The following is a 27,510-nucleotide window of genomic DNA, read 5'->3' as shown; positions in this document are numbered from 1 at the left end:
GATTTATTAACAATATTTTTTTACAGAAAATATAAGCCCTTTGATTCATTTATTGTTTTCCTTTTGTTTCAAATTTACTTTTACTCTTATTTTTTAAAACTTAATTATTTTTGTAATTTCTCCAGGTCAATGATTAGCTTATTTTTAAAAAGTTAGACAATATACTTATTATAAATTTGTCTCTGAATATAGCTTTGCTTGCATTTAGTGCATTTTTTCATACATTTTTCTTTTTTTCCTCATGTTTTGTATGTTCCTAAATTTTAGAAAAGTGTCTTTTTGACTCTAATATTATGTAAATTGTGCTGTTATAATTTTCTCATCGTTTCTTCTCTTGGCTTTTGAACTACTGTGGCAGTTTCCTTCATCTGTGTCTTCTTGTCACACCACGCTCCAGACTGCTGCTAGGAGTATCTTTCTAAAAGCAATATATTCTTCCCAATAAATGTTGTTTAAGGGTACAAACTTCCAAGTAGTAGATAAATAAATCCTGGAAATAGGATGCACAGCATAGTCATTATAGTCAACAATCTGCATTATAAAATTCAAAGTTGGTAAGAGACTAGATCATAATTGTTCTCACTACAAAAAAGAAATGATAATTATGTGACAGGATTAGGTGTTAGGTGTCAGACGTCAGCTAACACGATGGTGGTAATTATGTTGTGATACATAAATATATCAAATTAACACATTGTACACCTTAAATTGACACAGTGTTATATGTCAATTATATATCACTAAAAAAAACAAAAGCAATACACTCTTTTCTCCGCTCTCTACTTTATATGCTGTAAAGTCAACATCCTTATTAGGACCTCTTTAATTTAGCCCCAACCTTCACCTGTAATTCTCATCTGCCATTTTGTCCCCAACACCTCCTGAAAATCCTCTCACCATTTATATTGTGTGACTCCCTTTATTTGGTTACTTATGCTTTTCCTCAACTTCTCTGGTCATATCCTTTGTTGTGTGTAGCATCTTCTGTATAACTTCTCCTTTATCCTCGGTCAAATTCAGCCGTTTCTCCTGGGTGCTCTCAGAGAGTTTAGAAGCCATTCTGATATAGCACTCACCATATTCTGCAGGCATGATTTCCCTCCATGCTTGTCTCCCACAGTTGAATGTTGATAAACACACAGAACAAGTCATCTTGATTTTTATATTACTGTTACATTTAGTTGTTAAAGTACTTCTATGAATTAAATGTTGTTATCTATTTTTGAAGATGAATAAATTGAGAATCTGAGAAGTTAAATCATATTTCCAAAGTCACAGAACTAGTCAATAATGTAGGATATTAATTAATCCAAATTTGTATCTACTGCACTAATGTTTCACAAGCTTTGACAAAAATATCTCCTCACGGTCAAAGAAATGTAAGGGTGGAAGGCAGCATCTGAGGGCATAGCCTGAAATAGCTCAACACAAGGACATACTTATTTGAAGTGCTTTCTTTCATATTAAGCATCATTAGTTTAGTTCTACTCTAAAATATATTCATATATGTTTCAATATAAAGCAATATTTTATTATTCTCCATTAGGATAAATAATCATCCTTTACCTAGTTTTGATACTTCATTGTAGATCCAATTCTATGCTGATCTATCACATTATGATTGTTAGGCTGAATTATAAAGAGACGAAGCCACATTTTAAATTCACCATTGATGCAATTTTTTTACATTAATCTAGACTTCCATAAAAGTACAGATACAAATAACAACTGGTTCACCCTTAGGTCACTGAAGAGGACACACCCAGAATGCTCCTAAAAAGGTGGTGTGGTGCAAAGTTTTAAAACTATTCTTAGTGGAAATTTCTATATACTTATCATCTGATTGAGACATTAGACCAACTTTTTATATGGTGAACTGAAAAATTATTTGAGCTCTAGCTTTTTTTTTGTTCTAGGAAAAATAATGTCAAGGAGATTTTTTAATGAAAATAAGATTCTTAATTTTATCATTAATACTGGGTCAAACAACTTACAGTGCCTGCAATCAACTTTGTCAAATTCTTTAACTTCATTTTTGCTCTAGTAATCATGTGTTTTGCAGTAAAAATATTCATAGTTTTGCATGGCAATGTTTAAGCATTCAGTCTTGGGAGAATATTTGATTGCTACACTGGCTTTAAGAATTACTCTATTATTAAGGATATAAATGAGTTAATAACTTTGTCATTACATTTTTTGTTTCCTCCAACAGAAAAAATAGTACACTTTAGCAATAAATTAGAAGCCTCTGAACACTGCCTTTGTGAATCCTAGGAAAAATCTGTGTAGTAGAACAATCCTTAGTATTCACCTCTTATGTTTTATATATAGATGAACATTCATAGAGTATTTAAATCAGTTCTTTGCTCTCATATTTACCATCTCTACCACGTTATTGAACACAGTGAGATGATCTAGAAGCAAATTATTTGAGTTAAATTGTTCATAGTTCTCAGTATATGACATTGTAGCTGCTGGGTGTCTCATGAATTTGATCCAAGCTAACTTTCCTGTGGTTGTGACTGTCATAAATTTGACTCCATTCAAATTCGCCTATTATTTTTTCCCAGTCAATAGTGTTCCTTCTCGGAAAAACCATCAGATGGATTGTTGAAAAGTTGTTTAACACTTATTTTACTGTTGATTACCTTAAAATTCTACGTTTTTATAGACATCATCACTAGAAATAGTGTACCATGATCTACATAATTGTTTCATCATTCTGTATTCTTGCCTAACAAATTGTTTTAATATATATAGTAAGAATATTAACATGCCTGGGACATCTGATAAGTCATCAGATTGGCTATTCCTCATCTGAGATCTTTAACCATTTCCTCCTACTACGTGAATTCTACTTTCCAAGATAATTTTGAAGTTGACTTCGAAGGAAACTTTAAGCAATTTTACTTTATTTACTTGATTGTAATTTTCATTGTATTACTCCAAACTCCTCTGTAACTGAACTCAGTGGGTTTGTCTGTTGGTGAGCATGGAGCCGAAAATCTCAGCCAAAGCAGAGGTAGGTGAAGAAAAGTTTTATTGCTTGCACAAGCAAGGAGAACACCTGTGATAGCTCCCAATGCAGTGTCTCTCTGAGCTCAGGGCTGATGGAGACTTTATACACAACAGAGCAGAAGATACAAGGTTTATTTGTAACAACTGTGTAACAACTGTATTCATTTAGGGCACAGGTGTAGCAGGTAAACATGCTATTACATACATTGCATGATCTAAAAATGGCTGTTTGGACCCTCCCAGAGGAGGCGAATTTTAGATGCTAATGAATTTAAACTAACTTTAGGACACTTGGGCCTGGAACGTTTTGCAAGGGTCTTGGTGCAAACATGTAAGTTTCTCTGCAAGATAGCAACATCTGCAAAATGGAGGCAGCAAGCTCTGCAAAAGAGAACACATAGTTTCTTCTTGTCTGAAAAACATTTGACAGACCATGTTAGTTGTTGACCAGACCCTCAGTGACCCTTTCTTTGCCTGGTTCCCTGGTCGCACCTCTTCCCCTTAGCTGTTGGCAAAAGCACTCTGGTGATTTGATTTTAAAATTTCCTTCTTTTGGATTGTAAATATTGTTGTAAGTTGGCCCTCTGTAGTTATGGTGCAGGGCTTTCACGTAAAAGACACAAGATTTAGGCTCATTTGACTTCCCCTGAAGTCAATAAAATCAATGCTATAAATAAGCTTGTAAAGAAATCTTGCTGGGTTTAAATTTACTTACTATCAACTTACAAATTGTGGTTGGGTTAGGACTATCACCTCTTTTGCTGTTAAATTCATTGATAGAGCTGTAGGGTTAAAACTAGAGAATGATTAGATCTCTCTTACTATCATGAATATCTCCGAGTGCCAAGCCTGCTCTCTAATGTTACTATTTCTAGTGTTGCATCTTTCTATTTGAAAATAATTAACAAAGTTATTAACCTTTGAAAAGTAAGTGGAAAATGATGCAGAAATAACCAAAATCACAGAGTTTTTAGCGCTTAAATATTGACAGGGTAGTAAAAGCAATAAAAAATAAAATTATATCTTGTATTTTGTAAACCAAATTTTGACCTAGGTAAATTTCATCAGAAAGTTGAACTGACTTATAGAATAATTGTGTATGTCTGTATATGTGTGTTTGTGAATTCAAACCTTTAAAAACTCTGTAACTTATAAAGTGACAAACAAACAAACAAAAAGAACATAGATCTCTACGTGTGTCCACAGACTTGCTGAGTCATCATTCAGTAAGCGCATCTTTCTCTGGTGAACCAACGGAATTAGAATAAATTATTCTCCAAGCCATAGCTCTTTCACTTTTGAATGCACCTCAAATACTGATGCTGTAGGGGTTCAGAATAAGTAACCCCAAGCTGTGCCACTCTGGCATGCAGGAGTGGAGGGTTTCTGGAAGCTTATTATAATGAGAAGGCAAATATTTTCAGCTGTAGCTTCCTATGACTGCCTTCTTGGTGCAAAGGAAAACACTTTTCTAATGGGGTTCCCTGAATCTGATCTTTAGGTCCTATCTTTGCTCTCCAGATTTCATGGCACCCCAAATATTCTAAAGCACCTCCTCCTTTAAACTTCCATGGTGTAAATCTCCATTATTTTAAAGGAAACCCCATAAAGCAAATGCTCCAAAGTAGAACAAAATCCAAATACTCAACTATTTAGTCTATATTAACTTGAGTAATATTTTCAGCAGAACAGTCTCCATTGTAGACTTCAGCACTCTGAGCTGAAGGAAACTGGGCCCTAATAAATTGAAATATAGTGAAATTTCGTATGTTGATTTTTTTTTCTCATGGTAAGAAATGTTTGCTAGCATAATATAAGTTTTGGTAATCAAATCACATTTTAAATACGCTAGAGATGTTTGATACTTGAAGGAGTAACATGATGAATCATTTTGTAAGACAAATAATCAATGCGTAATCAATCTTACTGTATAGTCTTAGTTTACGTATATCATCTTAAAGTTGGCATATGTATACGATTTTCTGGCTTGTAGTTTGTCAAACACCAGGTATATGGTGCTAGTTTCAAATAAAATAAGATATGAATGCAAAGTCAGAGTTTTTTCCAACTTTGTGAAATAGTGATTATTCTAAATGGATATGGGAATGTGTATGTGCGTGTCGAGGGGAGCATTGGAGACACTAGTAGACTAAATATTAACTTTCATCAATTATTCTGATTACATCGAGCTCTTCTTGGGCTGTAGTCATTTATAAAGTAGCCCATAAAAGAAATAGAGGAGCACCATGCTGCTCAAATCAAGTATCCATCTTCCTTCTTTGTCCACAAACCTCCTCTTATGTGAGTTCTTGGCTTTGGGGACTGATGGGCTAGGAAAGAGTATGCAAGAATGAGAGGACATCAGTGGCTAAGAAAGAAGTATCTTTTAAAGGGAGAAGACTTTAGCTCTGCAACTGAGATGCATGAGGGTCCAGTCAAGAAGCAGCAAACTCTCTAGGCATTTCAGAGAGTTTGATACAAGGAAATAGTCACACAGACGATGATGATCTGAGAAGCCAAACAAGAGATGGCAAGTCAGTTAATATTAGCAACAGGAAGAAATCATTACCAACGATGCCTAGGGGACAACAGGAGGAGATGTTGTTACAAGAGCTCCCAAACCTGGGGATCTAGGTGAAAGCTAGAGCTGTGGTGAGGGCTGTCCCGTGGGAACTGGGTCTGTGAAGGAATGAGCTGTTCTGAGTGGGCTGGAGCCATAGGGAGATGTAGTTATAGATGCCACTCTAGGCTGTGGGAAGGAGGGCACCAGTGGAAACAAGGTTGTTTCTCCCTTCCTCTCACTCTCCATTCTCCTGCATTTGCCTTCCGTTAGTCAACTTTAGGTGGAAATCAGTTGGGAAGGGTGTCTGTGTTGTTTATGGGGTTAATTCCCCCAATACGCAGAACAGAGAAACAGAAGGGCAGAAAATGGATCTGAGAGTAAGCAAAAGAATGACCAGATCATGTAGTATTGAATGTTTAATTTCTACTTGGAAATCAAACATCACAGAGATGCAGATGCCTTATTTGGTTACGAAAAAAAAAAAGGTAGTAAGAGAACATATGGGGACATGGTGCCTACTAAACGTCTCCAGAGAATGCATCTAGAAATGAGTGGGTTTAAATCCAAGTCACTGAAACAGAGTGAATCCTAGTGGAGCTGTGGAAAAAAATTTCTGAACTGGGAATGAAATGGAGATTCTAGAATTGACTCAGCAACTCTCTAGCTCTTTGTTCTTGAACAAATCTTTAGCATTTTCAGCTTTAGTTAGTTTACTCTTTTCTTTCTTTTTCGTTCTTTCCTTTCTTCCTTTCTTTCTTTCTCTCTTTCTCTCTCTCTCTCCCCCTCCCTCCCTCCTTCCTCCCTCTTTCTCTCCCTCCCTCCCTCCCTCTCTCCCTCCCTCCCTCCCTCTCTCCCTCTCTCTCTCTTTCCTTCCTTCCTTCTTTTCTTTCTTTCTTTCTTTTTTCTTTTCTTCCCTCCCTCCCTCCCTCCCTTTCTTTCTTTCTCTTTCTTTCTTTCTGCCTTCCTGCCTTTGACTTCTTTCTTTCTCTTTCTGTCTTTCTTTCTTGTCTTTCTTTCTGTCTTTCCCTCCCTCCCTCCCTCCCTCCCTTCCTTCCTTTCTACTCCCTCCTCTCTCTCACCTTCCATTCCTTCCTTTCTTCCTCCTTTCAATGGTAATTTTGAGGATGGGATAAGAATACTGTAGGAGAGCAGAATTTGCTACCCCAAAATGTGTCTCTTTGGCTTATTTTTAAGAACAAAAGACTCAGGAAGAAAGTTTGGCCTTCCCCTTAACTACTTAAAAGAATTTAAGATAGAAGGCCTGTTCCACGTAGGAGCTATCACCATAGATATCTATAGTACAATATGAACTAGGTATAGTCAACAGGGAGGAACCTAGCAAGGCCCATTTGATCAAAGTCCTCTCCATGTCCCATTGTCTTTACAAGGCAGGGCAACCATCTGTTTACCAATCATTTGCTTTTCTATCTCCATGTGAATTGCCTTACTCCCTTTTGAAGTCCCAAATCACTACCCCCAGCATCCTCTTTTGTCTTTAACTAAAGAGGGTATTTAAGGTGGTGGCTTTGGCCATTTTGGTGAGCTACTCAGTTTTCCTGAGTTTCTCCCAAGTATACATGTTACTAAACTTGTTTTATTTTCTCCTGTTATTCTGTCTCATGTCAATTTAATTCTTAGACTAGCCAGAAGAACCTAGAAGTGTAGAGGAAAATTTCTTCCTCTTCTACAGTTGCGATGAGGATGGGAGACAACTTAACTGGCTGGACACAGCTTGCTCTGGAACTGCTGCAGCTGAGAGATGCTGGACCTCTGACAAGAACTGGTAAGAGGTAAAAGTTCTTACCATGTCAGTCTCCCAGATCTCTGCCTGCAGGGTCCAATGGAAGTGAGAGTGGTGGGTTTTTTCCTTTTCTAAATTTGGATTAGCAGGAGAAAATATTTGTGAAGACAATTTTTTGGACTTAGTGACTGGGAAATTTGGTAGAGTACTTTTTGGTTTTTATTGATCCTTCTCCTCCCAGAGATGGTCACCGTTTTTCCTTGTCTCTGTCTTTTGTGTCATTTGTCATAGAAAGGAAAAACCATAGGGCAGGACACAGGCATAGGCCCTATAAACCTGTGGTTTGGGCCAGCCCTGCGGTCAGAAACTTTGTTGTGGGTTAATATGCACACGAGGTAAAAGATATTGCTGAGGGACATCTTGAAAGCCAAGGCTGCAAAGTTGGTGGGCATGGGTGGAGCATTTAAGAGCCATTAGGGTGCTCACCACCTTGAGAAGACTCCCATGATAGGATAAGTTGGTCATGGAATAGGTTAGATGGACACTAGGTCACCCACTAACCTCAAGGAAACATCTGTGGAATGAGGTACACTGTAAAACCCATACACAATCTCCCACTCCACAGCACATCCCTCTTAGGTATTAATTTGGCACCAAGAGACCCAAAGCTTAGCTAAAGCTGTTATGTGCAAATAAGAAAAAAAAAAAAAAGGATGAGGTTTTCTTTTGTCTTATTATAGGTCTTGAGAGCTTGGCTTTGTGAGAATATCCTTTCTGATCTCCGCCATCCAGAGGATGCACACACCGGCATGCATCTTGGTGACCAGTTGAATTGACTGGGATTCCGAGATGCACTGTCTTTGTCCTGCTGTGTCAGCTGTCAGTGAAGTTTGTCATAAAGGGTCCCATTCCATAAGGGACCTTTGCTGTCTCAACCTTTGTTGCTTGTTAGTGCTGGAAAAAACCCTGTGGGAGACTGGAGCACAAAACCATCCTTACCGCCTGTGCAATGAAGGTCTTTGCTTCCTTAGACTATTTTTGTGAGTGAATTTTCTGGATCTTGTGTCTTTTGGTTTCAGTTGCTATTAGGATAAACTTTGTTTGATTTTTCTCCTGTTATTCGGTCTCATGTCAATTTAATTCTTAGACCAGCCAGAAAAATCTAAAAGGGTAGAGGAAAATTTCTTCCTCCCTTATAATACTCTCTGAGATTCCTTTTATGTGTAACATTTCATGCATGTTGGTTGCCAGAGTCCTGTCAGTATAATATGCCTTTTCCATAATTTTATACGTGTGCTCTTGCATTATGGTCTGACATCCAGAATATTATTCTACCCAATAGGAGCTCTGCCTATTGGGTTTTTACCCTTGTTTTTCTTTTAGGACATGGGGCCCCATGGAGGAAGAGTGGTAGCCTTCGATGTTCTAATAGTGAAATCCCTTGAAAGCATCATTTCTTTATAAAAACTCAGTTTTTCTCTCTTCCTTCCCTTGGACGACTCCTGTTCCTTCCGTTTTCTTTCCCTTTTTCCTATATGTATAAGCTATAAAAAATTTAAACAAAATGTCCTTTAAAACGTTTCATGGAAGACATATAATTATCAGAAAGTGAATATGCAGAAAGTAACATCAGGATTTATAAACACTTTGCTACTGAAAATTTGGTTTAAAAATGTAATGATTAGGTTTAAAAGGTAGCAATATGGCTGGACTTGCTTTTCAAAAATGCAGCTGCTAATCAATAATCACGTTTCCTGAAATTTCATCCTAAGGCTTTATTCTTCTAACTTATGGATTTTTGTCATCAATGAAATATAAATGGTATCAGACACTGGTACCATATTCCACCAAAGCTGATCAAGTACATTTTTTAGTTCATTTGGGCACCAGGTACCCAAGGGAGAATGGGGTGGGGCGCCCCACTGGAAAGGTAAGAGGGATAAAGCACAAAACAGGAGTCCCTGGAGTTGAAGGAAATTTTTGTCTATTTCAAAATTTACTTTAAGGCTAGACTGTGTGGTCAGGGAAGGGAAGGTTTTAGTCTGGGAGAGGAAGGTTGAAGGCAGATGTATATGCTTTCTCCTGTCTCTTTCAGTGGACTCTCTGCATGTATTGCCTCTAGATCCAGTAGATTCAAATGCTTGGATGAGCTACTAAGTAGAAATAAAAATGATAATTCTCTTCTATTTCCTCTTTTTCTATGCAGTCATAATAGGTGGATTTTCATTAAACATGGGAAGATAAAAAATGGGAAATGCACTTTCCCTGAACTCTCTCAATGTTCTATAAAATGTTCAATTAACTGTACTTGCCAGTGTCCATGTTTCTTTCCATACTCTCTACATTGCACAAGCTCTCTCTAGTGTCTAAGTTAACGTTAAAAAAAGAGAGTCAGTTTATTATTTTTTACTGAACTCAGAATAGCTGGGTGAATAAGTACTGCTATGAATCATTTCGTTTGCTTCATGACCTGTTGTTTAAACCTTTGAGGAACCATAACACAGTAGGAACTAAAACTATCCGAAAAGTCAGCAAGTAGATAATAGGAATAAAACTTGGTTTTCCCCATGCCTTTGTGCACCATATCACCATATCCAGCCACTACCTTTACTCTGGGCTATCAAACCATGTGACAGCCAAGCAAGTAATCCCTTTTCACACATCACATAGAGAATTAATAAGAATAAAGATTACAAAGGAGAGTAAAGAGCTGGTTAAGAATCTGAGGCATTACACATAGAGAAATTTCGGTATGAATCCCATATCTGTAATGTAATAGCTGTGTGACCTGGACAAGTTATTTACTCTTTCTGAGCATTAGTCTCCTCATTTGTAAAATGGAGATAGTAATACTTAGCTCACAGGTTATTGCAAGGATTGAGATACTGAATGGAAAACATCAAGAATAGTAAGTGATGCAGGGGAGAGCTTAATAGCTCAATAATGCTATTATCAATGGAAATGAAGCAAGAGCCTTTTCTGTCATTGTTATAATCAAGGGACTGTTTTGCCACAGGAGAACAAAAGTTGAACAGTGATTTCTCTTTTTATCTCAGAAAATGTGAATCTAACTCTGTCAGTTCCTATTAAGGAAGGGTGTGTGTGTGTTTGTGTGTGACTGTTGTTTGTGTGTTTGTGTGTGAGAGAGACAGAGAGAGACAGAGAGCATACTGGCACAGTGGGTGGTGATGTTCCTTCTTGGGTGTGTTTATATCGATTGCTTTAAAACATTATTTAGTGGCAACCTAGGGGAAAGAGCAATTGACCTGGAATAAGAAAACTTAGGTTGATGTCTCAGCACTGCCAAATATTGATTGTGTTAAATACTTGATTCATGTAGGTGCCCAAAAAATGTTTATTAGGTTTAAAGACAAATGAGTTGTTAGTCGCTGTATATTGGAGGTGGATATAATTTTAAAAAGCAAACTTGGGTCGAGTAGCTTTCCACGTCTGTGGAACAGATCGAACCTGCTAGAAATGTCACATCCTCCAAAATGTTTTCTTGGCTGACCTGGAGCCACTAACAGGGATTTCATTATTACTAATTTATGTCAATGATTTTCAAACTTTTTGGTCTCAGGACACTTTCACACTTTTAAAAATGACTGGGGACCCCAGAGAGCTCTGGTTTATGTGAGTTATATCTATTGATATTGCTGTATTAAAATTTAAAAGAAAAAAATTTTAAATATTATAATAAGACCATTACATGTTAACATAATGCTATCATGAAAAGAACTACATTTTCCAAGACTAAAATAATAATAATAATAATAATAATGAGAACAGTGGCATCCCCACCCCACCCCCATTTTTGTAAATCTGATTAATGTCTGGCTTCATAGAAGACAGCTAGATTCTCTTATCTGTTTCTGCATTCAGTCTGTTGAGATAACACCTATCAGGTAGCTTCTGGAAAACTCTATTATACAATTGTAAAATAATGAGAGTGAAACAAGCAATGAATATCTTGGATTTGTTATGAAATAAGTTTTGACCTCATAGGTCTCCTGAAAAGATCTCAGGGACTCTCATGGGTTCCTAGCTGACACTTTGAGAGCCACTGATATTGGTTAATCGTTGTTTCTTTCAGCTGTCTTCTTTTAAATTGAAAGACTCTTGGAAAGGATACTACACTTACTTAAATTCTTAAGTTCTGAGTGAGAGAGAGGGAAAGAATGAGAATAATGTAGACTTGAAGGGAATACAGACTTGAAAAATATCAGAAATGGGGTCAATGAATCCTAATATCAATTACATTTTGCAGTTTGTACATTGGCTCTATCACTGAATAGTGGCTTAAATTTGGACAAGCTACTTAATCTTAAGTCTCAGTTTCTCCATCTATAAAAATAGGAATAATAATATTTAATTTATGGTGTTGTGGTGATTAAATTGGGTAATATTTGTAAAACACTCAGCTTAATGTGTGACACATAGTAAGTGGCCCATTATTAAGCCATTATTTTTATTGTTATTTTATTCAAGATTTGACCCGCTTATAAACACATGTAAATGATCTTCTCAGGGTTACACTTTTGTGCAGAAAGAAATATCTTCCTGCAGAAGATTTCCATATTTAGAATAATGTCCTTAAGTTAGAATCTTATTGGAATTACTGGCTCAATAAATATTTTTAAAGCTTTGAATTTATGTGAAGAAATTACTTTCCAAAGTGCTATATCATTATCACTCCTATCAGGAATGTAGTGTTTGATAATTTTATGTAGATTCTGGGCCCTGGGATATAGCAGTAAGCAAAATAGACGAGCTCATCCTTATCTGTAGCGGGTAATATAATTTGTTTACATTTTTACAAATTTCATAGGTAAGAAATGAAATGTCTACTGAGTACAAAGCATCAACATAAGCATAGGTGTGGTGTTTGGTATATATGAAATTTTTCTAATGTCTCAACTAGCGTTTAATAAAAGTACATTTATTATATTTTCCTGCACTAACCCCTAGGACTAATGATTTTGTTTTGTTTTGGCTTGCAGACTTTTAAAAGCTTTTAGAGCATACTTTATCAACATATTTGTTTTCCAGACAAGAGCTGACCCTTGGGCAACATATTCGAAGGGGTCTAATTTTATCCTATTTTAAAATCTTGGTAGAGCTAAAGCAAGAATGAGGGCAGTGTAGGAGATAGAGTGCAGGCAGACTGGGGTTGAGATTCCAGGATAGGCCTCAGGAGACAGGTCTCAACTAGGACGGTGGGAGTAGGAGCATGGAAGAGAGCTTCAGATGGTGTTATAGGCTGAAATGCGTCCCTTCTCAAATTCACATGTTGAAGTCCTAAACCCTAGTGTCTCAGAATGTGACTGTATTTGGAGATAGGGTGTTTAAAGAGGTAACTAAAATTAAATGAGGTTGGTAGGATGGGCCCTAATCCATTATGACCATGACCCATGTCTTTATAAGAAGAGATTAGGACACAGACAGACACAGAGGGAAGACTGTGAAGACACCGGAAGAAGACGGCCGTCTACAGGAATGTAGTTAAGTCCCTTACAGGGGGGAAAGTCAGAGAAGAGTTTTTGCCTGCTCCCTCTGTGCTGAGCCCTGGAGGAATAGCCACTGTGGCCAAGAGCTTGCTTGCTTGCTCATTAGCAAGTATTTCTTCGTTTGCTATTGTCTCGTGAGACTCCTGAATGCTGAGCCCTCTTAGCTATTAGAGCTAAGTGATCTGGGGGCTTGTTCCTCAGGCAGCAGCTTTAATAGTTAGGGCCCTAGATGTTTGAACAAGCTACTTCCAGGGGGATGCTGGTGACTTGGTTTTATTGTTGGCATCAGCTGAGGGAAGAAGGCAGGGGAAGTCCCCACTGGCTCCTCCAGGCTCAGGGGAGATTGTAGTCAGCCCTGATGCATGCTAATTAGAAGTCAGACCTTCAGGCAGCAGCTTGTAAAGTATGCAGTCAAACCTCTTCCAGGGAGAAACGGGAAGATGTGGACTTTTGCCTGCTCCCTCTGCGCTGAGCCCTGTAGGGATAGCTGCAGCCCTGCTTGCAGGCCCATTAAGGACTGCATCTTTGTTTGCTGTAGTCCTGTGGGACTTGTGAGCACAAGTCTCACTGGCTTTCCGAGCTAGGTGCTTAGGGGTCCATCCCTCAGGTGGGGCAGTTGACACCGAGGCACTAGATGTGTGGTCCAAACTCTCTCCTCTGGGAGAAGCTGGGAGTTGAGGGTTCCATCCAGATTGTATGGGGTTGTCCCCAGGGGTGGGGTGATGGCTAGAGATGATCTCAGCCTTTCCTAACCATTTTGATATACATATTTTCTTTTTTGCCTGGTGAGTAGGAGTCCCTCAGCTAATTTCTGGTTTCTCTCAGAGGGAATTGTACATTTCCTGCGTGCATGGGAAGAGGGACATTCAGGATGTTCTTATGTTGCAATCTTGGTCCAGAGTCCAGTTAGTGTTCTTTTGAGTGAACTCTGACCTGGGTTTGTGGTTGGCCGACTGGGTGGATAATAATACTGTCAAATGTATAACTAGTAGGGCCCCTCTTTGAACCTGTAGTTGTTAGCATAAAGTGTGAACTTAATCCATTCTTTCCATAAGAATGTTTCATTAACTAGTTGTTTATAACACTTGCTCATTCTCACAAGCATCAAAAATTTTACTTGGTCCTTTATTTTACAAATGACCTTTAATTTGCCTATTAAAAAGTTTAAATTAACAACCAAAAGGTCTTCTTACAAGGTAACTTTTGCCCTTGTTAGCTTTTTTCTGCTAAAGTTTTTTTTTGCAAGTGTTGCAAGCTGATTTGGAATAAATTTAAACTTCCTTAATTGAGTTAGGTTTTATTAAAGTTATAGAACTATGGAAAATTAAGTCATGAACAATAAACTACATGAGATTTTAGTGGAAAAAAAATCAATGCATGCAAACTTGATTGTTGTTTTTCCTACAGATACTAAATTAGACACTGCAAATGCTGCATTGTGTATACTAAATTTGGAGCTTCTCTTTTAGCTAGTCTAATTAGCAGAGAGACCATAAACAAAATTAACTTAGGTGTTGGTTTCAATGTAACAACTTTTTTTCTTGCTTTTCTGACTTTCTGAACACTGATACCAGATTCTTAAGATTTTATTTTTTTAAGGAGACTGTTATTCATATTATTAGTTTCTTTTCTTTGTCAAATCAAGTTAAGTAGAAAAAAAAACACTTAATGGTGATTTGGAATTAAGCAAAGAGATAAATGGCAAATAGTACTTTTCTGATAAAAAAAGTCTTTAAGAAAGATATTTTTCTGAAATATTTGATCATTTTATACTGTTTACTCATCAGTGTATTTGTTCATGACTAAGAACTTCTTTCTTTTTGAGCTATTTTAGAAATTAAGATGGTAGAGTATCTTTATTTTTATAGGAATCACTGGAAAATGTGTAGGACATTTATTCAGAAAGGAGCATAAATCCTTTTAATAAGTAGACGTTCTCTTCTTTCTTTATTTCATGGTCTGCAAATCAAGTATGCAAGATATGATGTGTGTAAAGGATAACAGAAATTTAGAGAATATAATCCTAAGAATATGTAATATTAGAAATGTCAACTATGTAACTAAAAATTCACATAAACTCATGATTTACTTATATTTCTGTTAGATGCATTTTATGTCTAAATATATCTTAATTTCAACTCTTTACCTCTTTCTCTTTCTCCCTTCCTCCCTCCATCACCTTAGCCCACAGGTTTGTTTCACCTTACCATTTCAGGTGCACCATTCATGCTGCAGTCTATGTGACTGGATCCCACTGGAGTTATGCTGGACTCACCTCTGTGACCTCACACAGCGCTCCCATGAATCCAAGATACGGCCACTTCTTTCTTAATTTCTACAATAGCTCTACAACTAGCCTCTATGATTTCTCTCTACTTGATTTTCTACTTTGAGCCCAAGTAATCAAAACGAAAATTTAAGTTATAGAATGGCACTTGCTTCATGTGAGGTGCTTTTAAACAGTGAAGCACTCCTTGGGGAGTATGTCCATAGGATACATTCAGGTGTGCTTATTAATCACACCACCGGCCCAGTTCCTTCATCTATTTTTCTGGAGTATTTAAAACTCTTATAGAGTGATCTTTTAGTATCCAAAAAAATGTATGGGAACTTAATCTTCGCTGGTTAGTGGGATAGGTATCAAGAATTTTTGTGGATCTTTGCTTCTTCATCTGCAAAATGCAGGTTGTAGGACTAAATCAGTGGTTTTCAAACTCAGAATAGCATGGGATAGTTGTTAAAAATATAGATTCTAGGTCTCCACTCCAAGCCTTTGAAATATGAATATCGGTGACTCGGACTTGAGACTGTATTTCTAAAATGCTTCCCTGGTGTTTCTGATTTGGAAACCATTGGAACAGGGATTATGATACTTGGACACATTCCAACTGCCCATGACGATTTTTTCTTTTTCATTTATAGTTGAATTTTTTTTGTAATATCTTTCCCCTTCTTCCTCTCTTCCTTTTCCTCTCCCCTCCTCCTCATTATTTTGCATTTGGCTTGCTATTCATTCTGTTTGCTAATTTATTTTGAGCCGTGAATGCAGTGTTATTGTGCTGATGGCGTGTGTTGTGTCTAAAGCTGTTTTACCATATTTCGGCTTCCCACATTCAAAATGCCATTGCTATATTGAGTTACTATCTATTAATTTATGAGCTTAAGTTATTGAATATATCTACTTTGATCTCAGTTATTATTATTCATTGACTGTGGATGACTTTTCCTTAATGAGGATTAAATGGATTTCCTGAACAGACATAGAAAAGAAAATACTAAAATGATAACAAGAATAAAACTATTGTAGTTTGGCTAACTCTGATGATAGGAAGTATTGTGATAGATAAAACATTAGATATCAGAACTACCTCTGAGTTTTACATGTTTTAAGGGGACTATAGGATGAAAAGAAAAGAAGGCTCTGTTGCTGAAAGGTAATTGAGGTCATTGATTCAGTCAACAATTATTTATGGGGCACTCATTCTACATCAGGCTGTTCTGATGACACAGGGGTGAACAAAAGAGGCCAGGTCCTTGCTCATCTGGATTAGACTCATGCTGATGGGGAAACAGAGAGACAATCAAGACTCAGTCAGTAATAAGTACATACTAATATTAAAATAGATGGTGGTAAGTGTTACAAAGAAAAATTTAATGGGATGATGTGATAAAAAGTGTTTGTGTGGTCACTTTGAATTGGGAGGCTAGGAAAGGCCTCTTTGAAAAAGTAACATTGAAGCATGGAATTGATTGATCAGAAGGCAACTATACAAAGATCAGGTAGAAGAACATGCTGAGAGGAGGGGGCAGTTTATTGCAAACACCCTAAATCTACAGATGAGCTTGTTGCATGTGAGGAGCCAAAAAAAGGTCAGCGTGTCAGGAGAGAAGTAGATAATAGGTGAGAAAATTGAGAAGTGACACAAGTGGGGATAAATCTTGTAGTAATAAGAATTACGTATGAGCCAAAATAAGAAGTTGTAAGTAGGAAGTGGCAATATTTTATTTAATTTATATTTTTTGACTGTCATGTGAAGAATGTACTAGAAGGGGCCATAAGTAAACTCAGGAAGCCCAGTCACAGGTCTCTTGCATTGGCCAAGCAAAGATATGGTTATGCCTTGGACTAGAGTGATGGTAGTAAGGACAGAGCAAAGTGCAAGGATTTGAAATACGATTTCAAGGTAGAGTAGACAAGACTTGCTCATAGATTGATAAAGGTATTGAGGGAAAGAGAAGCATAAAAAACTTATGTCTTGAGCAACTGGGGGAATGGTGGTGCTATTTACTCATCTAAATACGTAGATGACTGGAGTAGCCTATCACCTACCCATTCTTCCTTTATAACTCTCTCAGGCATTTTGGATCCCACAATATGTCTTATGTAGTAAAAAGAATTGATATTGAGACATCTAAGCTCTGCCTTTTGCCAGCTTTGGGCAGTGAGAAATTTACTTAGATTTTGTGAACACAAATTTCTCATTTGTGATCAAAACTTTAGATGAGATTTATACTGAACCTCTTAAGCTCAGATCAATGTGCACAGTAAGCGAGTCACTGAGACACTTGGTGCTTGGAGGTAGAGAAAGGTTTATTTGAATTGGCCAAAATGAGAAGGCGGGAGAATAGGCTTTCTCAGAGCTGCCTTAACAAAGGAAGAAAGCAGGGGGTCTTCATAGGGCTAAGGGGTTTGGGAGGTGGAGTTTTGGGGAAACAAAAGGGGAAATCTGTGTTTCTTTCACTTTAGATAAGACCTTGGGCAACCAGACTTCTTGGCGGCAGTGGCAGTGGTGGGGGTGGGGGGTGCAGGGGGGGAGGGGGGCTGGTTATCTGGTAGTTGTAACTTCCTTAAAGGCATTCTTTTTCTCCTGCAAAACAAGCTCATAAATCCTTGTGAACCTTGAGTGACCCCTTTGGTTAGACAAGTAAACAACAAGTTAATAAGCTATAATTATGCATGTTCTGTGAAGCAAGCATTTGGACACAACATATACATCTAATGGGAACTAAGTTAGTTTATTCTTTTCATCTGTGTCTGTGTTGGGAGCAAAGTTGGAGGGTAACCATGCTCGTATGGAATATTTACAGTAACACTCAGGTACCCAGCTTCAAGATCATGAATGTGCGTAACAGAGGACCTGTACATAAAAAGGGCACCATTCTTTACATAAATTCAAACTTTCCCCAGCTGTATTCTATTCTCTTACTACAGAACATGATTCTTATGATTTAGATGCCGCTAGTCAAGGTTGTCACTCATGCTCATTTTAGTAGTTTTTATCTGAAATGGTGGAGGATTCTGAAGATTTTTGTTGCATCTGTTTGAAGATAAGTATATCTGAAACTGTAGCTACCATTTGAATTTACTTCTTAAGAACAAGTGTTTCTATATTTATCGACTCACAACATGACCATATTGGAAAACTATTTGTTCTTCTGACCTTGCAAAGTTGTATGTCTTCTTTTATTTTTTTCCAGCTTTATTGAGACGTAGTTGACATGTAACATTGTGTAAGTTTAAGGTGTATAATGCAATGATTAGATACATGTATGTATTGTGAAATATTTACCACAATAAGGTTAGTTAATACATCCTTCCCATCACATAATTACCATAATTGTTGTCATTATGGTGAGAACATTAAAGCTCTACTCTCAAAGCAACTTTCAAGTATACAATACAGGTACTGTTAATTATAGTCATCATGCTGTACATTAGATCCCTGGAACTTATTCATCTTATAACTGAAAGTTTGTATCCTTTGACCAACTTCTCCCCATTTCCCACACTCCTCAGCCCCTCACAACCACTATTCTACTGTTTCTATGAGTTCGATGTTTTTAGATTCCGCATACAAGTGAGATCGTACAGTATTTCTCTTTCTCTGTCTGATTTATTTCATTTAGCATAATTCCCTCGAAGTCCATTTATGTTGTCTCAAATGGCAGGATTTCCTTCTTTTTTATGGCTGAACAATATTCCATTGTGTTTATATATATATATATATATATATATATATCACATTTTGAAATCCATTCATCCATTCAAAGACACTTAGGTTGTTTCCATGTCTTGGCTATTGTGAATAATGCTGCGATGAATGTGGGAGTCCAGATATCTCTTTGAGATAGTGATTTCATCATCTTTGGATATATACCTATAAGTAGGATTGCTGGATCATAGGTAGTTCTATTTTGAATTTTTTAAGGAACTTCCATGCTGTTTTCCATAGTGGCTGTACAAATTTACATTCCCACCAACCAGCCAGTGCCCCTGGCTGTCAGTGTGCACAACCCTGGCTGCTGGTTCATTGCAGGCTCGTGGCAGAGGAGGCCGGTGATGACAGCTTGTGCTGGGTTTGTTTTCTTCCGTGGCAAAAGCAGCTGGGTTTGTGTGCAGAGTAGGTTACCGGGAACCCGGATTGCTCCGCTGTGTGGCTGCTACTGGTAGCCCCTGCTTTTCTTCCTTGTTCTGAGCCATCTCTGTATGTCTCAGCTTTGCAGGTCTCCGGGTGGGGTGGAAACAAGGCGGGACCTTCATGCAGTGCCCTGAAAGGCTGAGGAAGCTGGTCGCTCACCCTGCTCTTCCTTCCCCTGCAAAGGGAACTCTTTCTAGCTGGGAAGTTCCGTCTTGCTGCTGAGCCATGCAGCTTGGGAGATGGGATGATACAGGCAAAACGAAGCTGTCTTCCTTCCCTTTCTGGGCAGTTATTCTCAAGCCCTTTGTTCCACTGTGCTGCTGAAATTTCTTAAGTGGACCACAGAGCTCTCTCAAAGCTCTTTTTGTTTGTGGATAGCTGTCTAATTGTTGCTGTTTGTGGGATCTCCTACTTGTCCATCTTGGTGACATCACGAATAAACTCTGTGTGTCTTCTTAATTGACTAAAAGCAAATCATCGCTCCTAGAGGCGAGAGTAGTGTCAGATAGATTCAATGAAAATAAAGCAGCTGGTGAGTTGGGTAAACTGATACAAACTCAGCTGTGACTTACTATCAGAGTTTACATGCATATATTTGAAATTTATGTGAATACAAAACAATAAACAAGAGTAAGAAATATATAAAAAATCTGGATGCTCCAGAAATACAATTCATATTCTGTTTTTCCTTAACAATAAAGAGTAAGCATTTTCCCACTTTTGTGTATACTGTGAGGACCTGATTTTTAATATATGCATGGTATTGCATCATATAGATGAGTTACGTATTATTTAATAAGTTCTCTAATCACACGTAGAACTCTGATTTCACTACCAGTATCATAATTTATGCTATTTAACAAAGGAAGATTGAGAATTTCAGAAACTTATGGACTCTGTTTGTGGATTTACATTACTTTTGGCTGCTAATGTAGAGTTACACTCAGCTATATCCCAGCGGATATACTTTTTTTCGTGGATGGTGAACAAATTGAATTATTTTTAAAAAGACAGACAGTAAATGGTATATTTTAAGAAGTCTGTATAACTTACCTTTAGCTCCTCTTGTATATTTAAATATGTTTTAAAGGAAAAAAAATCGCAGTACCTAATACTTCTAAAGCTGGAATTAAAGTACATTAAGACTTTCTTGAATCTTGTTATCTGTCATTCTAAATCCTCTTGAAGTTAGGTATAAAGAATAATAGATATATATTCAGTCAAGATACTGAAGATTTTTACAGGCTTTTGGATGAGAAGATTTTCAGCTATCAGTGTTTAAGCTTCAACTTGCTGTCTGTTAGTCTTGACAAGGGCAAAATAAGATTCTAATAGTTGTGATTGTGGAGAGAGTGCTTTTTCATTAGGTGAGGCAAAGTGTCAATTAAAAGGGTATTGAGATAAAGAAATTGAAACTAGATTAAGTTTATACTTTTTCATGGATGATAAGAAAATCCATTTTCAAGTTACATTTCATTGAGGATATATACTATCAGAGGCAAAGCTGAAATACCTTAAATACTTAACAGACTGCCTTTAGTCTTCAAAAGACTTATTAACTGTCTAATAATCATTTCAAAAGAAGTTTTGTATATATAAAACAAGCATATTTTAAATAAAATGGTATGCTAAGGTCAAACAATGAAGTAACTTTTAAAGAAGCTATAATCAGCAATCTTATTTTCCCCTCTATCTTTCCTAGTAGTTCCCTACCATTTAAATACTGAGCCTTTGCAATCTTTCAATGGGGTTTCTAATCTTATAAGGAAATTTGAAAACTGTATTTGATATATATCCACAAAAATAAATACCGTGTCCATTTCTAGAGTGCCTGTCCATTTTTAGAGGCAAGGCACGGTCAGACTAAACTTAAGCTTTTAGTACAATGTTGAAAATTGAGTGTGCATCTATAAAATGCATGAAGTACCAAGCTAGAGTTTGCTCTCCTGGCTAATCTATGTAAATAAAATTAAGTTTCTCTCTGATGGTTACTGCATATAGCGAAAGTGGTTGGATAGATTTTCTCAAATTTAGAAATCCTGCTAAGGACATAACACGTAGGCTATGCATTAAATAAGAAATTCATGTAGAGAAGACCCAGGAGACCCTCAAAGAGATGCCTCCAGTGGAACTCCAGGCATTGATTTGCACAGAGCTGCTTCTCACACTGCAACTTGATCTAGATTGCTTCCAGGTAAGTAGCACTAGAGATTTATCTACATGTTTGTGATAGTTAATGATTCTTCCTATTTGTTTAGGAAAAAAACATAATATTGAAATTTAGCTACTTCCTTCTGGCCTCTATGGTTTCATAGGAGGAATCTGCTGTCATTAGAATGAGCGTTCTCCTATAAGTAACTCATCATTTCTCTCTGAGTGCTTTCAAAATTTTCTTTTTGTCTTAGACTTCAGAAGTTTAATTATGATGGATTTTGCCAAGAATGCCTTTGGGTTTATCCTGTTTAAGGTTTATGTAGCTTCTTGAATCTGTAGGTTTGTGTCTTTTGCCAAATTTGGGAAGCTTTCAGCTACTATTTATTTGAATACCCTTTCAACCCTACTGTCTTTCTCCTTGATTTCCGAGGCTCCAATGATATGAATGTTGAAACTTTTTGTTATATTCCCACAAGTCTTCTAGTCTCTGTTCATTTTTTTTTCCTGTTTTTTTTTCTCTCTTTTTCATACTGACTAAATTCTATTGATCTTTCCTCAAGTTCACTGATTCAACCCTCTGTCGTCTCCACTATTACTGAGACCATCCAGCAAGTTTATTATTCCTATTATCGTATTTTTAGTTCTGTGATTTTCATTTAGTTAATATTTATTATTTACCTTTCTTTGCTGGGATTTTCTATTTTTTCCATCTGTTTTTTAAGAGAATTTGTAATTGATCGTTAAAGCATTTTTATGATGGCTGCTTTCAAATCCTTGTCAGATAATTCCAATATCTGCTTCATCTTGCTGTTAGCGTCACTTGATTGTCTTTCCTCTTTCAAGTTGTGATTTCTAGATTCTTGACATGATGAGTGATGTTTGATTGTATCCTGAACATCTCATCTATTTTGATAGGACACTCTGGATCCTATTTAAATCTCATATTTATCAGGCAGTTACCCTGTTGATTAGTACACAGGCCTTAGCTACAGTTTTGGTCTATGGTTCAGTTTAACTTTCAGAGCATTTGCAGTGTTATTCTAGTCTACTTGGTTAATCGGTTACTGATGTGGTTGCTATTGGGCCCTGCTGGTGCTGCCCAAGAGGACTCAAGGGGTTTTCTGGGGCTGGGGAGCTGGCGTCTCTGGGTGGAGGGGAGGAGCCTCAGCCCACAGGGACTATGAGTCTTCCAGGTCCAAGTGGGGTTGTGGCGGGATCCCTCTTTCCAGCTACCCATATCTCTTGGTGAAGGAGGGGCATGTCGGGCCCTGTGCAGAGGAGAGCACTTCCTCTGGCAGCTTACTGTTAGTGTGGTTCCCTATCCGTCCCCTTATGGGTGTTGCTGAGCTCACCTGGTGCTGTCGGAGAGACTTCCAAACGACCGAGGGAAAGAATGAGCCTGTCTGCTGTTGCTAGGTTGAGAAGAGTGTGCATGTAAATTGCCCTTGTATTATTTTTTCTAGTCCTGGGATCCGAAACCAGTTCTTCTTCCTTTTGTCGCCTTTCAGAGTTTTCTTTTGATTGCCTCTTGTGTTATTTCTGGAATTTATAGTTATAGTTAGTAGGAGAAACAGGGAGAAATGAGTCTACACATCTTGTCCAGATCTCAAGTTCCACCTACCATGGCATATTGGAAATGGAAAGGAATTTGATGTCCAACAGTTTCGGCGTGGAATCCTTGTTTAGCCACAAATCTATATGCCCTATATGATCTTAGGAAATTTATTTAACCTCTCTGAGTCACATTTTCTTCACCTGCAAAATGGGTTCATTTATTTATTCACTCGTTATTCATTCAACAAAGTGGCTATCATTGTGATATTCCTTTAACTGGGCACTGTTCCAGGCACTGGAGATGCAGTCGAGCATAGGACAGGGAAGATCCCTGCACTCATGACATTTCATTTTTGTGGCATATGCAGCTAATCAACAGGTAATCTGAAAATAAATAATTCTAGAGAGTGATAAGTTCTGTGAGAAAAATAAAACATAGTAATGTTAAAGAATGACTGAGACAGATACCTAGATGGGTGTACTTCAGATACTCAGGCAGAGTCTCTCTGAGGGGGTGCCACTTCATTCATTCATGCCACTGATTCAGCCCACATTGATTGAGCTCTTACTAGGTCCTGGGTATATATTTGAACAAAGACCTGAATGATGAGAGGCCCCCAACCATTTGAAAATATAGGGGGAAAGCATTTCAGGCAGAGGAATTTTTGTAAAAAAGCCCTGAGGTGGGAAGAATTTTGACAAGATCAAGGAACGGAGAAAGGTGTCTCGTATGGTTGGAATGTGATAAATGAGGAGTATTGTACCAGAAGTGATCAGAAAGGTAGGCAAGGAACTGATTATGTAGGAGCTTTGGAGCCACAATAATGAGCTCAGCTTTATTCTGCCAATAATGGGAAGTCTTTAGAGGGTTTAAACAGATAAGTGATACAATCTATGTATGTTTTATAAAGGTTACTGTAGCTCTTTCATAGGGAATGGAATGTAGGAGAGCAAAAATAAAAGCTGAGACCTTAGTGAAAAGGTATTTCAGTAGTCCAAGTAAGAAATAATTAAACTTGAACCTGAGAGATAGCTGTGGAAAGAAGAAGTTGTAGATGGGGGATATACTGTGCAGTTGGAGCAGGCAAGATTTTCTGAAGGATTGGCTCTGTGAAGTTAGGAAAAATGAGGACTCTGTTTCTGACTTTGGGTGGATGATAGGAATCATTTTAGACATGAGAAGATTGGGAGAGGAGATGGTATTAGAGTTGGGGTCAGAAATAAATATACTTGTTTTGGCTAAGTTAGGTTTTGAGGTGTCTGTAAGACCTCCATGGAGATGTACTGTAAGTTAGTAAATATTCAGGCCTGCAGTTCATGGGGTTCGGGTCTGGGGCTACAGCATGAGTCTGGGTGTCACCAACATTTAGATGATATTTAAGGCAGTAGGACTGCAGGAGGTCATCTAAATGGAAATTATAGAAAAAGAAGAGAAAAATCGGAGCTACTCCATAATTTAAAGTCAGGACTAAGGGATGCATCCAGCAAAAAGAGACCAAGAAGGAGCAAGAGAAAGTGGGAACAGAAATCATGTAATTCAGTGTCAAATAAGCTAAGTGAAGAAAATATTTCAAGAAAAGAGAAGGGGTCAACTTTGTCAAATGCTTTAATAAAATAAAGACGTAGAAGTAACTGATGGATTGGTTAATTTGGAGGTATTAAGTGGCCTTGACAAGAGCCATTTTAGTGGAGTAGTCACGGTTATTATGAAAATCATTTATATATGAAGTTAGACATTCTACTAATTTTAATTACTTTTCCCTCCTTCAGCTTCTTCATGTGTGAAATGGTGATAATGATGCTTTTATGCTCATGACACTCTTTTTATGCTCATATCACTAGATTTTTGTAAGGATCCAATGACAACGCATGAGAAAAGTCAACCTATGCAGAGTTACACAAATGTAAACTTAATCTTTATTTTTCTGTTGTATATTTGGAGGTAGACATGTTTTAAGCAAATGAACACTGAACGCATACATCCAACGAATTGATGCTCTTCCTTTAAAAAATAAGTTTGATCCAAAAAGAATTGCCTCCACACGATAGATGTTTAAATGGTTGGACTTGTTTTTAAATTTACAGAAGATGTGGTATATATACACAATGGAATACTACTCAGCCATAAGAAACGATGAAATCCAGGCATTTGTGACAACATGGATGAACATTGAGGGTATAATGCAAAGTGAAATAAGTCAGAGGGAGAAGGTCAAATACCATATGATTTCCTTCATTAAGTAGTAGATAATAACAACAGTAAACAAACACATAGGGACAGAGATTGGATTGGTGGTTACCAGAGGGGAAGTGGGGAGGGAGGAGGGTGAAAGGGATAATTCGGTACATGTGTGTGGTGATGGGTTGTAATTAGTATTTTGGTGGTGAACATGATGTAATCTATGCAGAAATAGAAGTACAATGATGTACACCTGAAATTTTTACAATGTTATAAACCAATGTTACTGCAATAAACAAAAAATTAAAAAAAAAATTTACATGGAGGTATGCAAAAAAGCCCATTATTTTAAAACCAAATATTGAACCATACTTTTCCAAGGTGACAGATATAAACATTTTAAAGGCGCTTACAAAGTTTATTTTCAGTGATGACCTTATTTTTGTAATAATCACTACTACTGACATTACCATCATACCAACCACAATTTAAATCCCAGCAATACGAGCTACCATTTTTAGAGCATACTGTATATCAGATACTTTACATACGTTAATCTCATTTAATGTTTATAAGCACTCTATGATATAGGTGGTATGATTGTCTGCACTTTACATGTGAAAAATTGAGCCTCGGAGAGGCAGTTTGTCCAAGAACTGCAGACAGTGGATTCAGTTTTTAAAATCAAGTCTTTCTTAATCCATTGTTCTCACTCTTGACACAATCCTGCCTTTTCATTTTTGAGTGTGTTGAGAGGTAAGACGAGGGTTCTGGAGTACCTACACAGACAAAGTTTCTAGACTTGAGACTAAAACCAAGTTTTGTTTATTCTAAGAAAAGAAAAACTACATAGGAAAAAATCTAGAAGGTAGGTTAGAACATCAGATCTAGGAGGAAAATGACCTGAGACATGGGAAAACCATTTGAAAAATGTAGAACTCTACCCACGACTGGATGTGTCTATTGAAAGAGGGACAGGGGAGATAGCCAGGCCATAGGTAAATAGAACATAATATGTCTTGGTTATGAGTTTACTAGGCAGGAGAGAATTCTAGGAGTCACAGTTGGGGATGCTGAAGTTTAAGGATGGGATATCCATTATTTGGGGAGGGTCAGAAAGGGGAAAATTAATATGTATTTGTTTTATGGGAAGCTGAGACATGGGAGTGATTGTCATAAAGGAAGAAGTTTATTGTATTCCCAGACCCCTAGAATCAGGAGGCATGGCACGCAACACAGGGCCTCACAGGGAAGCACCAGTGTCAGTCAGAAGGGTCAGTTGCTCACGCTGAGGAGAAAATATGGGCAAGATCCTTTGTTGTGGTTTCCATGAGAAGGAATAGGCAAGGCAGGGTAAGCAGACTAGCTTTGGCTAGTTTGAATGATTTCAGTGGGCTATGGGGTATAGGAGCTTCCCCAATAGTTTGGTACCTGGCCCTAGGGTGATTAGGGCAGATGGATAGTGGCCTGCAATGTGAGAGGCTGATGAAGAGAGGGTTGGGTGTGTGGGCTCTGCATTGACTGATTTGCATGTGAAAGTTGTGCTCATGGGCAAGTTGTTCGATATCACTAGGAATTAGCTAACCCTGAGAAGGGCAGTCCCTCCCAGGTCATTAGGGCCCCAGATGTCAAAGCATCAGCATATAGAGAATAAAAATTCATGGTTAATACAGCATGAAGCACTTACTGTATACTAGGCACAAACTATCTCATTTATTTCTCATGGTAACTCTTAAGGTAGGAATTAGGTTTTGATTTTCATAAATGAGAAAATTTATGTTGGTTGATTGTGGGAAAAGTCCCAATTTGGGATGAAATCCTGACAGTGTCAGTGCACTAAGTAATCACTTAATAGCACTGGACGCTGCCATTCTGTAGTTGCTACAGGATGTGCCTGTGGGTGGTGGAGAGAAAGAAGACTAGATGATTTCTAAGGTTTCTCACTGCCTGAGTTGCCTGGTATAGTCTGATGGGATTTGCAGGAAAGGGGTGATTTGAGGATGCTTGTTGTGGCAGTGTGCAGGAAGCACTGTTAAGAGGGAGCTCGCCCAGAAGAGTGTGGTAATAGAGGCACTGGGCATAGGGGAGAATTAAATAGTAGAAAACCTGAATCCTAACTCTGTCTACACTACTTTGTTGCTGGGTGACACTGAGTGACTTCCTAGATTAAGGGAGAAAGGACTAAAAACAATTCCAAAGAGCTTTTGAGGATTCAAAGTTTAGTAGAAGAACTAACAGTGATGAAACAAAATAGGAAAGGAAAATTTTGTGTTGAAATAAGTTAACTAGTTATGTAGAAAGTATTCAATAGATACAAGTTGAATTGGATATAATTTCATCTGGTGTAGATTTTCTAAGAAAAGCGGGCTATAGTT

At 37.6% G+C, this 27,510-nt stretch overlaps 1 long non-coding RNA gene across 1 annotated transcript in view; it reads left to right on the top strand.

Moving 5' to 3' along the window:
- The window catches only part of LOC131403842 (uncharacterized), a 45,627-nt gene that overhangs the window by 13,960 nt on the left and 4,157 nt on the right, over positions 1-27,510 (top strand). Inside the window, exon 2 of the long non-coding RNA XR_009219565.1 lies at positions 7,220-7,364. This is a non-coding gene — a long non-coding RNA (uncharacterized LOC131403842). The remainder of the gene's footprint in view (positions 1-7,219; positions 7,365-27,510) is intronic.

The sequence above is a fragment of the Diceros bicornis genome, unplaced genomic scaffold (assembly GCF_020826845.1).
Source record: "Diceros bicornis minor isolate mBicDic1 unplaced genomic scaffold, mDicBic1.mat.cur scaffold_92_ctg1, whole genome shotgun sequence".
Classification (NCBI taxonomy): domain Eukaryota; kingdom Metazoa; phylum Chordata; class Mammalia; order Perissodactyla; family Rhinocerotidae; genus Diceros; species Diceros bicornis.
This window is presented reverse-complemented; position numbering and strand designations above follow the sequence as displayed.